The 14462-nt window shown below is 42.7% G+C and overlaps 1 long non-coding RNA gene across 1 annotated transcript in view; it reads left to right on the top strand.

Moving 5' to 3' along the window:
• The window catches only part of LOC139181168 (uncharacterized), a 13559-nt gene extending 605 nt beyond the window's left edge, over positions 1 to 12954 (top strand). The window contains exons 2-4 of the long non-coding RNA XR_011565250.1: positions 10107 to 10196; positions 10566 to 10679; positions 11355 to 12954. This is a non-coding gene — a long non-coding RNA (uncharacterized lncRNA). The remainder of the gene's footprint in view (positions 1 to 10106; positions 10197 to 10565; positions 10680 to 11354) is intronic.
• The last annotated feature ends 1508 nt before the right edge of the window (positions 12955 to 14462 follow it).

The raw sequence follows: 14462 nt of genomic DNA on the forward strand, positions 1-14462 counted from the left end.
GGAAGAAGCACAAGCTGGAGTCAAGATTGCTGGGAGAAATATAAATAACCTCAGATATGCAGATACTGCTAATGCTACTGCTAAGTCACTTCAGTCGTGTCCCACTCTGTGACCCCATAGATGGCAGCCCACCAGGCTCCCCCGTCCATGAGATACTCCAGGCAAGAACAGATATGCAGATAACACCACCCTTATAGCAGAAAGTGAAGAGGAACTAAAAAGCCTCTTGATGAAAGTGAAAGAGGAGAGTGAAAAAGTTGGCTTAAAGCTCAGCATTCAGAAAATGAAGATCATGGCATCTGGTTCCATCACTTCATGGGAAATATATGGAGAAACAGTGGAAACAGTGTCAGACTTTATTTTTCTGGGCTCCAAAATCACTACAGATGGTGACTGCAGCCATGAAATTAAAAGAAACTTACTCCTTGGAAGGAAAGTTATGACCAACCTAGATAGCATATTCAAAAGAAGAGATATTGCTTTGCCAACAAAGGTCCGTCTAGTCAAGGCTATGGTTTTTCCAGTGGTCATGTATGGATGTGAGAGTTGGACTGTGAAGAAGGCTGAGCGCCAAAGAATTGCTGCTTTTGAACTGTGGTGTTGGAGAAGACTCTTGAGAGTCCCTTGGACTGCAAGGAGATCCAACCAGTCCATTCTGAAGGAGATCAGCCCTGGGATTTCTTTGGAAGGAATGATGCTAAAGCTGAAACTCCAGTACTTTGGCCACCTCATGCAAAGAGCTGACTCATTGGAAAAGACTCTGATGCTGAAAGGGATTGGGGGCAGGAAGAGAAGGGGACAACAGAGGATGAGATGGCTGGATGGCATCACTGACTCGATGGACGTGAGTCTGAGTGAACTCTGGGAGTTGATGATGGACAGGGAGGCCTGGTGTGCTGCGATTCATGGGGTTGCAAAGAGTCAGACACAACTGAGCGACTGAACTGAACTGAACTGAACTGAAGAGGCAGATAATTGTGAACTTTTTGTTATACCAGTATTTTCTGATTGGAAACTTATGCTTTAGTTTTCCTCTTCTAAGAAGGGAGAGGTTGGTAAACTTAGATTTGTCCAGGAACCAATGTTCCAATATTTTATCCTTTTTGAAGTGTGACCCAGATTGTCAATGAATTCTTGCCATTTACCATGGATTACTTTCAAGTTATCAAAATCTGGAGAAAGCTATTTTAGGTAGGCTTAATATTTCATCATATCAAGTTATTGATATTTTCTTGCTGACACATTTGCAACAGATATAAGGTCTTATTTGATCTCTAAAAAATCTAGGTACAACAGTTGTGTTACATTTAGAAAACCAACAAACTCAAGCTAGCTTCAATACCAGATATATCAACTCAGTACTGAGTATTTCCCAGTTCAAGAGGTTTAACATTCTTTTTGGTCAATTTTCTAAATATTAGGAAGTATTTCATTTGTAAGCGCTGTTAGTTTTGAGTCAGATAAGTGGTGCTCATTTACAAGTTAACTCAGAAGGATTATTACACAAAATGGTCACATTCTGGAGAATGCACCTAAGGGGCTGCATTCAGGAAACAAATTTGAGTTTCCCATAGCCAGCACACTTACACACAAGACAAATACAAACACACAAAAAGAACAAAACATAAGAGAGATGGTGTGTGTGTGTCTTTCACTGTCTGTTCTTCTATGTGTGTGTATGTGTGTCTCAGTGTGCCTGTGTCTCTCTCAGTGTGTGTTTGTCTCTGTCAATATGTGTGTGTCTCTCTCACTGTGTATGTGTGTGACTCTCTGTGTGTGAGCCTCTCAGTGAGTGTCTGTCTCTCAGTATGTGTGTGTGTCTGTCACAGTGTGTGTGTGTGTGTGTGATTGTGTGCATTTCTCTCAGAGTGTTTCTCTCTCGTGTGTGTGTCTCTCTGTATGTGTGTGTCTCTCTGTGTGTTTGTTTGTTTCACTCAGTGTGTGTGTGTGTCTCTTTCATTTTGTGTATGTCTCTATGTGTCTCTCACATTCTGTGTGAGTCTTATCTCAGTCTCTGTGTCTTTCTCAGTGTGTGTTATGCTCTCAGTGTGTGTGTGTTGCTCTCTCAGTGTGTGTGTGTGTGTCTCTGTTTGTGTATGTCTCTCAGTGTGTGTTTGTGTGTCTCTCAGTGTGTGTGAGTCTGTCTCTCAGTGTGTGGGTGTCTCTCTCTCAGTGTGTGTCTGTCTCTGTATGTGTATGTCTCTCAGTGTGTGTGTCTCTATGTGTCTGTGTGTATGTCTGTCAGTGTTTGTGTATAACTTTCAGTGTGTATGTCTCTCACTGTGTGTTTCTCTCATTGTGCATGTCTCTCTCTCTCAGTGTGTGTGTGTTTCTCTCTGTATATGTATGTCTCTCAGTTTGTGTGTGTGTCTCAGTGTGCATGTGTCTATGTGTCCCTGTGTGTGGCTCTCAGTGTTTGTGTCTCTCTAAGCGTGTGTGTCTCTCACTCTGTGTTACTCTCTCTCTCATTGTGGATGTCTCTCTCTCTCTCTTGCTTAGTGTGTGTGCGTGTGTGTGTGTCTCAGTGTTTGTGTCTCTCTTGTAGTGTGTGTGTCTCTGTGTGTCTGAGTGTGTTTGGGTCTCTCAGTATGTGTCTCACTTTCAGGGTTTGTATGTGACTCTCAATGTGTATGTCACTCGTAGTGTGTGTGTCTCAGTGTGTGTGTCCTCTCTCTGTATGTGTATGTCTATTAGTGTGTGTGTGTCTCAGTGTGCTTGTATCTATGTGTGTGTGGTTCTCTCTCAGTGTGTGTGTCTCTCTCAGTTTATGTGTATCTCTCAGTGTGTGTGTGTCTGTCAGTGTGTGTGTGTGTGATTGTGTTTCTGTGTTTGTGTCTCTCTCTGTGTCTGTCTCTCTCTCTGTGTATGTCTCTGTGTGTGTGTCTCAGTGTGTTTGTGTCTTTCTCTCAGGGTGTGTGTGTCTCTCTCTCAGTGTGTGTGTCTCTGTCTGTCTGTGTGTTTCTCTCTCAGTGTGTGTGTGATTGTGTTTCTGTGTTTGTGTCTCTCTCTGTGTCTGTCTCTCTCTCTGTGTATGTCTCTGTGTGTGTGTCTCAGTGTGTTTGTGTCTTTCTCTCAGGGTGTGTGTGTCTCTCTCTCAGTGTGTGTGTCTCTGTCTGTCTGTGTGTTTCTCTCTCAGTGTGTGTGTCTCTGTGTGTGTGGGTGTGTCTGTCAGTGGGTTTGTATATGCCTCTCTCTCAGTGTGTGTGTATCTCTCTCAGTATATGTGTGTCTGTCAGTGTGTATGACTGTGTCTCTCTGTATGTGTGACTCACTCTGTATGTGTGTTTCTCTCAGTATCCATGTGTGTCTCTCTCTCAGTGTGTATGTCTCTGTATGTCTCTGTTTGTGTGTCTCTCAGTGTGTGTGTTTCTCAGTGTGGATGTTTCTCTCTCTCTCAGTTTGTGTGTGACTCTCTCTCAATGTGTGTGTGTCTTTCCCTTAGTGTGTGTCTCTCTGCAATTTTGTGTTTCTCTCTCAGTAGGCATGTGTGTCTCTCTCCATATGTGTATGTCTGTCAGTGTCTCTGTGTGTGTCTCTCAGTGTGTGTGTCTATCTCTCAGTATGTGTGTCTCTTTCAGTGTGTGTGTCCCTCTCTCAGTGTGTGTGTGTCTATTAGTGTGTGTGTGTCTCATTCTCTGTGTGTGTCTCAGTGTGTTTGTGTCTCTCTTGCATTTGTGTAAGTTTGTGTGTCTCTCTCAGTGTGTGTGGTGTGTGTGTGTGTGTGTGTGTCTGTGGGTGTGTGTCTCTCATTCAGCGAGTATCTCTTTGTGTTTTTCTCTGTGTGTTTATTTTTGTGTATATGTGTGTCTGTCACTGTGTGTGGCTATGTGTGTTTCTGTGTGTGTGTGTGTGTGTCTGGGTTTATATGTGTCTGTCTGTCGGGTTGTATATGCCTCTTACTTAGTGTGGGTTTCTCTGTGTGTGTGTGTGTCTGTCAGTGTGTATGTGTTTGTCTCTCAGTTTGTGTGTCTCTGTGTGTGTCTCTCAGTGTTTCTATCTCTCTCTCAGTGTGTATCCCTCTCAGTGTGTGTGTGTCTCTCACTGTGTGTTTCTCTCTCTGTGGATGTCTCTCTTTATCAGTGTGTGTGTGTGTCTCAGATGCAGTGTGTTCAATCTTATACGGTGTGTGTGTCTACTCTCACACAGTGTTTGTGTGTCTCTATATGTGTTTGTCTCTCAGTGTGTGTCAGTGTTTCTCTCTCTGTGTGTTTGTCTCTCAGTGTATGTGTGTGTCTATATCTCAGGGTGTGTGTGTGTTTCTCTCTCAGTTTGTGTGTGTGTGTCTCTCTCTCCATATTTGTATGTCTCTCAGTGTCTCTGTGCCTCTCAGTGTGTGTGTCTCTATCTCAGTATGTGTGTCTCTCTCAGTGTGTGTGTCCCTCTCCCAGTATGTGTGTCCCTCAGTGTGTGTGTGTGTGTTAGTGTGTGTGTCTCTCATTCTCTGTGTGTGTCTTGGTGTGTGTGTCTCTCTCAGTGTATGTGAGTGTCTCTGTGTGTGTCTCTCTCAGTGAGTGTGTGTCAGTTTGTGTGTGTCTCACTCAGTGGGTGTGAGTATCTGTGTGTGTATATCTGTGGGTGTGTGTCACTCGCTCAGTGAGTGGGTGTCTCTTTGTGTTGATCTCTGTGTATTTATCTCTGTGTATATGTGTGTCTCTCAGTGTATGTGGCTGCGTAAGTTTCTCTCTCATTGTGTGTATCTCTGTTTGTTTGTGTCTGTCAGTAGGTTTGTATATGCCTCTCTCTCAGTATGTTCGTCTCTCTCTCAGTATGTGTGTGTCTCTCAGTGTGTTTATGTGTATCTGTAATTTTGGCTTTGTCTCTCTCTCAGTGTGTGTCTGTCTCTGTGTCTGTGTCTCTCCCTTAGTGTGTGCATCTGTGTGTGTATATCTCTCAGTGCATGTGTCTCTCACTGTGTGAGTGTCTCTCTCAGTGTGTGTGTCTCTCTCTATCTCAGTGTGGGTGTCTCTGTGTGTCTGTGTCTCTCAGATTGTGTCTCTCTTTCAGTGACTGTGTGTGTCTCTATGTGTATATCACTCCTAGTGTATGTGTCTCTCTCTCAATGTGTGTGTGTGTTTCTCTCTGTATGTGTATGTTTACAGTGTGTCTGTGTATGTTTCTCAGTGTGCATGTCTCTCAGTGTGTGTGTCTCTCTCTCTCAGTGGGTGTGTCTCTCTCACTGTGTGTCCCTCTCTCAGTGTGTGTCTGTGTCTGTTAGTTTGTGTGTGTCTCTCTTTCTCTGTGTGTTTCACAGAGTATGTGTGTCTCTCAGTGCATGTGTGTTAGTATGTGTGTTTCTCTCTCAGTGTGTGTGTCTGTGTGTGTGTCTCACTAAGTTAGTGAGTGTCTCTTTGTGTGTGTTTTTATGTCTGTGTGTATGTGTGTCTCTCAGTGTGTGTGGCTATGTGTGTTTCTCTCTCAGTGTGTGTGTGTCAGTGGGTTTCTATATGCCTCTCTCTCAGTGTGTGTGACTCTCTCAGTATGTGTGTGTGTCTTGTGTATGTGTGTGGTTTTGTGTGTGACTTACTCTGTATGTGTGTTTTGCACTCAGTGTGTGTATATGTGTCACTCTCAGTATGTTTCTCTCCGTGTTTCTCTGTTTGTGTGTCTCTTGTGTGTTTCTCTGTCAGTGTGAGTGTGTCTATCAGTGTGTCTTCCTCTATCTCAGTGTGGATGTTTCTGTCTCTATCAGTGTGTGTGTGTCAGTCTCAGTGTGTGTGTCTCTCTGTCAATGTGTGTGTCTGTCTCATTGTGTGTCTGTCTAAGTGTTGTGTGTCTCTTTCTTAGTGTCTATGTGTGTCTCTCATTCAGTGCATGTGTGTCTCTTCCTCTCAGTGGTGTGTGTGTGTCTCTCTCAGTGTTTCTGTGTTCACTCTTTCACAGTATGTGTGTCTCTCTCAGTGTGAGTATGTATCTCAGTGTGTTTTTCTCAGTGTAGATGTTTCTTTCTCTCTCAGTGTGTGTGTGTCTCTGTATGTGTGTGTCAGTCATTGTGTGTGGCTGTCTCTGTCTCCATGTGTATGTCTCTCAGTGTTTGTGTGTGTGTCTCTCTCTCAGTGTGTGTGTCTCTCTCTCTCCATATGTGTATGTCTCTCTGTCTCTGTGTGTCTCTCTCAGAATGTGTCTGTCTTTCAGTGACTGTGTGTGTCTCTATGTGTGTATCACTCCTAGTGTGTGTGTGTCTCTCTCAATGTGTGTGTGTGTGTGTGTCTCTCTGTATGTGTATGTTTATCAGTGTGTCTGTGTGTGTGTCTCAGTGTGCATGTCTCTCTGGGTGTGTGTCTCTCTCAGGATGTGTGTCCCTCTCTCAGTGTGTGTCTGTGTCTGATAGTGTGTGTGTCTCTCTCTTTCTCTTTGTGTTTCTCGGTCTCTGTGTGTGTGTTAGTATGTGTGTGTCTCTCTCAGTGTGTGTGAGTGTCTCTGTGTGTGTGTGTCTCTCACTCAGTTAGTGAGTGTCTCTTTGTGTGTGTTTCTGTGTGTGTTTTTATGTCTGTGTGTATGTATGTCTCTCAGTGGGTGGCAATGTGTGTTTCTCTTTCAGTTTGTGTATGTCAGTGGGTTTGTATATGTCTCTCTCTCAGTGTGTGTGTGTGTCTCTCAGTATGTGTGTGTCTGTCAGTGTGTATGTGTATGTCTCTCAGCGTGTGTGTCTCTGTGTGTCTGTGTGTGTGTGTCTTTCTCTGTATGTGTATGTCTCACTGTGTGTGTCTCTCTCAGTGTGAATGTGTCTCTCAGTGTGTGTGTCTGTCTCAGTGTTGTGTGTCTCTTTCTTTGTGTCTGTGTGTCTTTCATTCAGTGTGTGTGTATCTTCCTTTCAGTGGTGTGTGTGTGTGTCTCTCTCAGTGTTTGTGTGTTTACTCTCACACAGTGTGTGTGTGTTTCTCAGTGTGTTTTTTTCTCTCTCAGTGTGGATGTTTCTTTCTCTCTCAGTATGTGTGTTTCCCTGTATGTGTATGTACCTCAGTATGTGGGGTATCACTGTCTCAGTGTGTGTGTCTCTGCGCATGTCTCCTTGTGAGTGTCTCACTCTCACAGTCTGTGTCTCTGTGTGTGTGTGTCTCTCAGTGTTTGTGTCTCTCTCTCTGTATCTTTATGTCTCTCACTGTGTGTGTCTCTCTCAGTGTGAATGTGTCTCTCAGTGTGTGTCTCTCTCAATGTGTGTGTTTCTGTCTCATTGTGTGTCTGTCTCGGTGTTGTGTATCTCTTTTTTAGTGTCTGTGTGTGTCTTTCATTCAGTGTGTGTGTCTCTTCCTCTCAGTGGTGTGTGTGTGTGTGTCTCTCAGTGTTTTTTGTATTCACTCTCTCACAGTGTGAGTGTGTTTCTCAATATGTTTTTATCTCTCTCAGTGTGGATGTTTCTTCCTCTCTCAGTGTGTGTGTGTCTTGCTCGCAGTGTGTGTGTGTGTCCTTGTATGTGTGTCTCTCAGTATTTGTGGTGTCACTGAGTCAGTGTGTGTGTCTCTCTGCATGTCTTTCAGTGTGAGTGTCTCTCTCTCTCAGTCTGTGTCTCTGTGTGTGTGTCTCTCAGTGTGTGTGTCTCTCTCTCAGGGTGTGTGTGTGTGTAAACATCCACAATGAGAGAGAGAAACACATTCTGAGAGACACACACAGATAGAGAGACTTAAACACTGAGAGAGAGTCACAAACTCTGAGAGACACACATAGAGACATACAACGGAGAGACACTCACTCTGAGAGACATAGACATACAGAGAGAGACACACATGCACACTGACACACACACACACACACTGAGAACCAGACACACTCACCATTAGAGAGACACACACACTGAGAGAGAGGCACACACACTGAGACAGAGACACATACACACTGAAAGAGACTTAAACACTGAGAGAGAGACACAAACATTGAGAAACACACACAGGGACACATAGAGACACACACACTGAGAGACACACACATACTGAGAGACACACACATAGACACACAGAGACAAAAATACTGAGAGTGACACATACACACACACAGACACACACACATACACAGAGACACCCACATACTGATAGACAGACACACACACACTGAGAGAGAGAGAGAAACACACACCCTGAGAGTGATAAACGTACACACACTGAGAGACAAAAGCACACACATGGTGAGAGAGACACACTGACTGAGTTACAGAGACACACACAGAGACACCCAGGGACACACACTGAGAGACACACACATGCACAGAGAGACACACACACACTGAGAGAGACACACATTGAGGGAAACACACAGTTATACAAAGAGATACACACACTGAGAGACAGACACACAAACACTCAGAGAGACACACACATTGAGAGACACAAACACACAGAGACATACACACAGACAGACACACAGAGTCACACACACTGAGAAAGAGACAAAAACACTGAGAGAGACACACACGCTGAGAGATACTAACACTCGAGAGAGACACACACACTGTAAACCCACACACTGAGAGACACACACAAACAGCAACACACAGAGACATACACATTGAAAGACATAGCATTGCCTGGGATTGGTTCAAATGCTGATCTTGGACATTTTTGTGATGTTTCTTAACCACTGAGTGTATTATTTTCCACACGAAAGGAGAAAGTAAGGCTCTGAGGGAGCATGTGCAGTGTTATGACAGCTGACGGCCCTTGGCTGTCTTGGTATTTTGTGTTTTATTTAACAACATGGGTTTAAGTTTAATATCATTTGTTGGTTAACTTTCAGAATGGTCTTCTTCATGTGTTGCCTTAAAACAGAACACAAATCCCGAGAATTTTCACATGAAAATGAGCACACAGATGGCTTGATTGGTTTGGGGCTTGTTCACTGGCCCCAGACCTGGTATTCAGTCACCTTGGAAGGCTGTTTTGCATTTTATCTGAGTTTAAGATCATTGTATTCAAGCAAAAATGGTCCTTAAAATATTTGGTGATGTTTGCTGGTTACAAATAAGAAAACAGAAGTCACTTGGCTTGTTGCTTTCTTTAAAACCCAGAAGAGAATCAAGCACCAAGTGTTTTCCTTTTTGTTTCGTTTACAGTATAATGGTGTGGGCCTTTATAGGGCATTGCAATCGTTTGAATTTGCTTGTGATCTTGGTCGTGTTTCATAACTACTCTTACAATAAAAGTATTTTCAGTGGGCGTATTCTGAATTGAATGGACTGGCTGGGTACTTGAGTTTGCACAGTCATTGTGGATGTGCATTAGCTGCTCTTGTCAGCCAAGACTGGATGCTGTTAGCATTGAAGTTTACATGTTCATCCCACTGTATTCAATTAAGTTTGATCCTGGCACTCCCCAGAATTTTCTTTAAATGGTTTTCTACAAACTTCAATTTGCAAAAAGTGAAGTTCACCTATGATTATGCTTTATTTTGTATTACAATTTCTTGTTTGAAAGAGTTATTTCCTTAATATTCTGGTATTGTTCCCTCTTGACAAACTTTATTAAGGGTAAACATTGGGGGATAGTCTTGATTTTTAAATGCATAACTTAATCATGTGACTTTGTCTTTGATGTGTTTATGGCACTGAATGCATTTCATCTGACTATGTCCACCATTAACAAGAGTTTGGGGTTTTATTTTGCAGAAAACGTATGCATTTGGTATCATTTAACTCAGTTAAATGTGCATCCTCTTTCATAAGACTTCTGTAAAAGTTTTTCATTGTCTTCTTTGCATGAATAAGGAAAAAATTGTTCCGATTGTTTTTTTTTTTTTTTCACTCTTGTTTAACACCAGCAACTGGCTTCAAGCTGTCCACTAGCCCAAGCTCTCAAAAAAAACAGGTGTTCTCTGAGACTGTCCTTCTCCAAATAAGTGTCATTGCCTTTCACTGTAATGTTTCAAAATTTCTGTGTGATGTTTGGTTAATGCAGGGTGATCTATTGGTTCATTTTGAAGGGGCAACCATATGTCTGAACATCAGTCTCTGTCTTATGTTACTGGTAGCATGATTGAGTATCTGGGCTCAAAGTTTTCAGAAACTTCTCTACATAAGGGAAACAGATGCTTGCCCCAGACACCACTTACATGTGTTTCCAAGTTACTTAAATTTCCTACAGTTGTGCAAGTCTGTCTATGTGCAGGCAATCTTCTTGCAGATCTGCTTCAGGACCTGTGATGGAAAATTCCAGTACTGGTCAGCCTAGGGGACTGTCAAGTGAAGAGTGGATCTGAAAGCAACTAGACAAGTAAGAGCAAACTTACGTTATGTGTGACCACATGTGCTGAGCAGAGGGTTGGACCCCTTCCCTGTCACCTGTAGCATAATTGAAGATGGTATCCAAATGTCTTTCCTGGGTCTCTAAGAGAACAATGTCAAGGTCTCTCACTGGACACTGCTTGCTAATTTTGTGGTAGAAACTGTTAATGGAATCAGTTCCTACAACAAGACTGTGGTATCTTTTGCCAGATCTTAATCATGTTCCTCTGTTCATTGTGGGTGCCTCTGCTGCAGAAACATTGATTTTTAGAATGTCAGTTTTCAAAATAACCTGATTTTGACAGTTTAGCATCAGAAGGCCAATCTGTCTTTTTATTCTCATTGGAAACTCTTGCAGTAGCTGGCAGCAGTGAGATGGACTGGATTGGCCTGTTGAAAACAGACCTCATGAATGTGGAATTTGCACTGCTTGGATGCCTTTTTTTCCTGGTATGACAGCATGGATCTGAAGGTAATTGAAAACATTTCTGTCTATGGAAAAGGGTAAAATGGGACCTGTGGACCAAGTGGGTGGTAGGGAATGGCGTTTTGCCAGACCACTTCCACACGCGATAAGGATCCTAGGAATATGGTGGAAGTAATTGTCAAGACAAGAGTCAATACTCCTTCAAATTTTCACCTTTCCAGTAATACGTGGCCGTGTGTTTGCTTGCAGACATTGCTGAGACCGTATCTAGTGTTTCACCCAAAAATAGCCTCCAGTATCTGAAAGTCTCTCAGCTCTCTCTTATTACCATCTTTGAGCTTCACTCTCCTCCTTTGCTCAATGGGATTTCTAGCATGCTGCCATGGATGTTGTGAGAATCAAGTGTGATATGATAACCTTTGTTAAGGACTTAGGGCACAGGTGGTGCTCAAGGAATGTAGTACCCCAGAAAGTTATGGTATCTGGTTCAACTCCTTTTCTTACCACTTTTTCCTCTTCCTGTCCCAGCTCTTTAGACTTTGGGATCATTTCATTTATGTGGTTGTTTTCCCTTCCTTCTTTGGGGAAGGAAATGGCAACCCACTCCAGTACTGTTGCCTGGAGAATCCCATGAATGGAGGAGCCTGGTAGGCTACAGTCCATGGGGTCGCAAAGAGTTGGACAGGAGCTGAGCAACTTCACTTCACTTTCCTTTCTCAGGGCCAGCAAGTTAACTCAGGAGTTACTCAAGCACATCATTGGAAACCACATGTCTTTAGTCCTGCTGTGAAGCAAGAGGCAGCCCAGGACTCCAGGTTTTTCCTTTCTGGGAGTGATATTCTGCTCTGCTCAACTAGGACACCTCACGTGGAGGCTGACGTAGCTTCTCATCTGCACCTGTGAGGACTTTCCCGAGTGTGAACTTTGTGGAGGCCAGAAGGTGACTGTTACCTGGGCAGTGCCAGAAAGGTCTCTACTCTTTCTCTTTCTATATAAAGTTACTTCTTCTCTGTGTGGTGATTAATTTGTCAACATTCAGGTGAAGTCATTTGCTCATTTGAAAGGGGAGGAGAAAATGTTCAATAGAAATATGCACTGTTTGAAATGTTCTCAAAGAGACTTCTAACCTTTAGTCTCAATAAATAACTCTGGTTCCTCTGCTTTGTTAGCGGTGCAAGTTTCAGTCAGAAGCTGGCATAACAGAACCTGAATTTCACCCACCCAAGTTCAAATTGCACATATCTTTTTTGATGGGAAACTAAAGTATGTAGCCTTTTCCCAGCACACTGACATTCATACTCTTTTGGTTTATACCTGTAATAGGTTAAATTACTTTAAATCCTTTGATGATGGGTGTCATTGTGAATTCCTCATTCAGTGATGAACTGAAGCTTATAATATTGAGAGAAAGCTTTCTCCTAACCTGTGATCCTTGACCAAGAGACATGATGGTGATCAAGCCTGGCTCATTTGCTAGTCAGAACAGTTGTGAAACTTAACAATAATGGTGACCCCTCCTCTCATTTCCACACACGTGTGTGCTGGCTGTCCATCACATCACAGTCATCCTGAGTCCCTTCATTGGAGGGGGCTGTGGGGAAGACCTCAGTGAATTGTTTCATGGGTCCTGCTGCTGATTATTGGCATTTTCGGAAGCAATCACAAGGCAGAGTATTCCAAAAGGGTGTTTTGCCAATTGGCAGCAGTCTCAAGAGCTGGAACTCTTGAGGGAGATAAGGGGACACTACTCAGTAGGTCAGATGTGACCTGGCTCCTCTGTGCTATTCCAGGTGTTGATCTCTAGGCCTGCCTTGTCATTTATCCTCCTGAGGTACGTATTCAATGAATGTTTTCTCTCTGATGGCAATGGTAATGTACTACAAGGTCTTCAAACTAAATTATCTATATCAAGCTCATGCTTGCCCCTGATTTATGTGCGTGACAGAGAAATGGGAAATACTGGGCACTTAACGGCAAGATCTTTGTAATGGGGTGTCTTTCTTTTTTATACTGTCCTCTTATACACAGAGAGTAGTTTCATCAGGATAGCAGCAGTCATTTTGAGAGGCATGTTAGCCTACTGGAAGTGATGGTGATGGTGGTGGCCATGATGGTGGTTTTTCTGGTGATGATGCTAATATGAAAACCACTGATATGAAGCTTAATAGAAGCAAGAACTATTCTCAGATCTTTTCTTGAAACTCGTTTCAAAAGCTTCTGCACAACAAAAGAAACTATAAGCAAGGTGAAAAGACAGCCTTCAGAATGGGAGAAAATAATAGCAAATGAAGCAACTGACAAACAACTAATCTCAAAAATATACAAGCAACTCCTACAGCTCAATTTCAGAAAAATAAATGACCCAATCAAAAAATGGGCAAAGAACTAAATAGACATTTCTCCAAAGAAGACATACAGATGGCTTACAAACGCATGAAAAGATGCTCAACATCACTCATTATCAGTGAAATGCAAATCAAAACCACTATGAGGTACCATTTCATGCCAGTCAGAATGGCTGCGATCCAAAAGTCTACAAGTAATAAATGATGGAGAGGATGTGGAGAAAAGGGAACACTCTTACACTGTTGGGGGGAATGCAAACTAGTACAGCCACTATGGAGAACAGTGTGGAGATTCCTTAAAAAACTGGAAATAGAACTGCCTTATGATCCAGCAATCCCACTGCTGGGCATACTCACTGAGGAAACCAGAATTGAAAGAGACACGTGTGCCCCAATGTTCATCGCAGCACTGTTTATAATAGCCAGGACATGGAAGAAACCTAGGTGCCCATCAGCAGATGAATGGATAAGAAAGCTATGGCACATATACACAATGGAGTATTACTCAGCCATTAAAAAGAATACATTTGAATCAGTTCTAATGAGGTGGATGAAACTGGAGCCTATTATACAGAGTGAAGTAAGCCAGAAAGAAAAACACCAATACAGTATACTAACACATATATATGGAATTTAGAAAGATGGTAACAATAACCCGGTGTACGAGACAGCAAAAGAGACACTGATGTATAGAACAGTCTTTTGGACTCTGTGGGAGAGGGAGAGGGTGGGATGATTTGGGAGAATGGCATAATATCATATATGAAATGAGTCGCCAGTCCAGCTTCGATGCAGGATACAGGATGCTTGGGGCTGGTGCACTGGGACGACCCAGAGGGATGGTATGGGGAGGGAGGAGGGAGGAGGGTTCAGGATGGGGAACACATGTATACATGTGGTGGATTCATTTTGATATATGGCAGAACCAATACAATATTGTAAAGTTTAAAAAACAAAACAAAACAAAAAAGACCTTGAAGTTCATTACCATTCCCATCTGAGAGAAAACATTCATCAAATACATGCTTCTGGAGGCTAAGTGACAAGGCAGTTTATTACCTCATCTTCTCAAATCCTGTGATTTGAGTACTACTTATAAGAAATAGATAATTCTCTGTTTTTCAGGGGCCATTCGTGGTACAGAATGGATCCTTATATTGCCATGGTTACAGATGACCTCCACACCAATGGCATAAAGGGGCATCATCGCTGGGTTTAGCTGGACCAATCTTCTGATGTTAATTACTAAGCTGTGTGAAGCCTTCTTAAGTAACATTTTTCTTGCTTAAAAAAATTTTTTTTTTGGTGGTTACCCTCACCTCCATCTCCTCTTCATTTCAAGTCAATATGGCTATCTGGGGGTGGCACACTGTGTCTATAACCATAGTGGAAATGACTGATATGGAAAATGCTCCCAAGATTTGGGAGAATACATACTGAACTAAATGGATTTCTTGGCTGATTGGCCAGCCAGTTTGATTGT

The sequence above is a fragment of the Bos indicus genome, chromosome X (assembly GCF_029378745.1).
Source record: "Bos indicus isolate NIAB-ARS_2022 breed Sahiwal x Tharparkar chromosome X, NIAB-ARS_B.indTharparkar_mat_pri_1.0, whole genome shotgun sequence".
NCBI lineage: Eukaryota > Metazoa > Chordata > Mammalia > Artiodactyla > Bovidae > Bos > Bos indicus.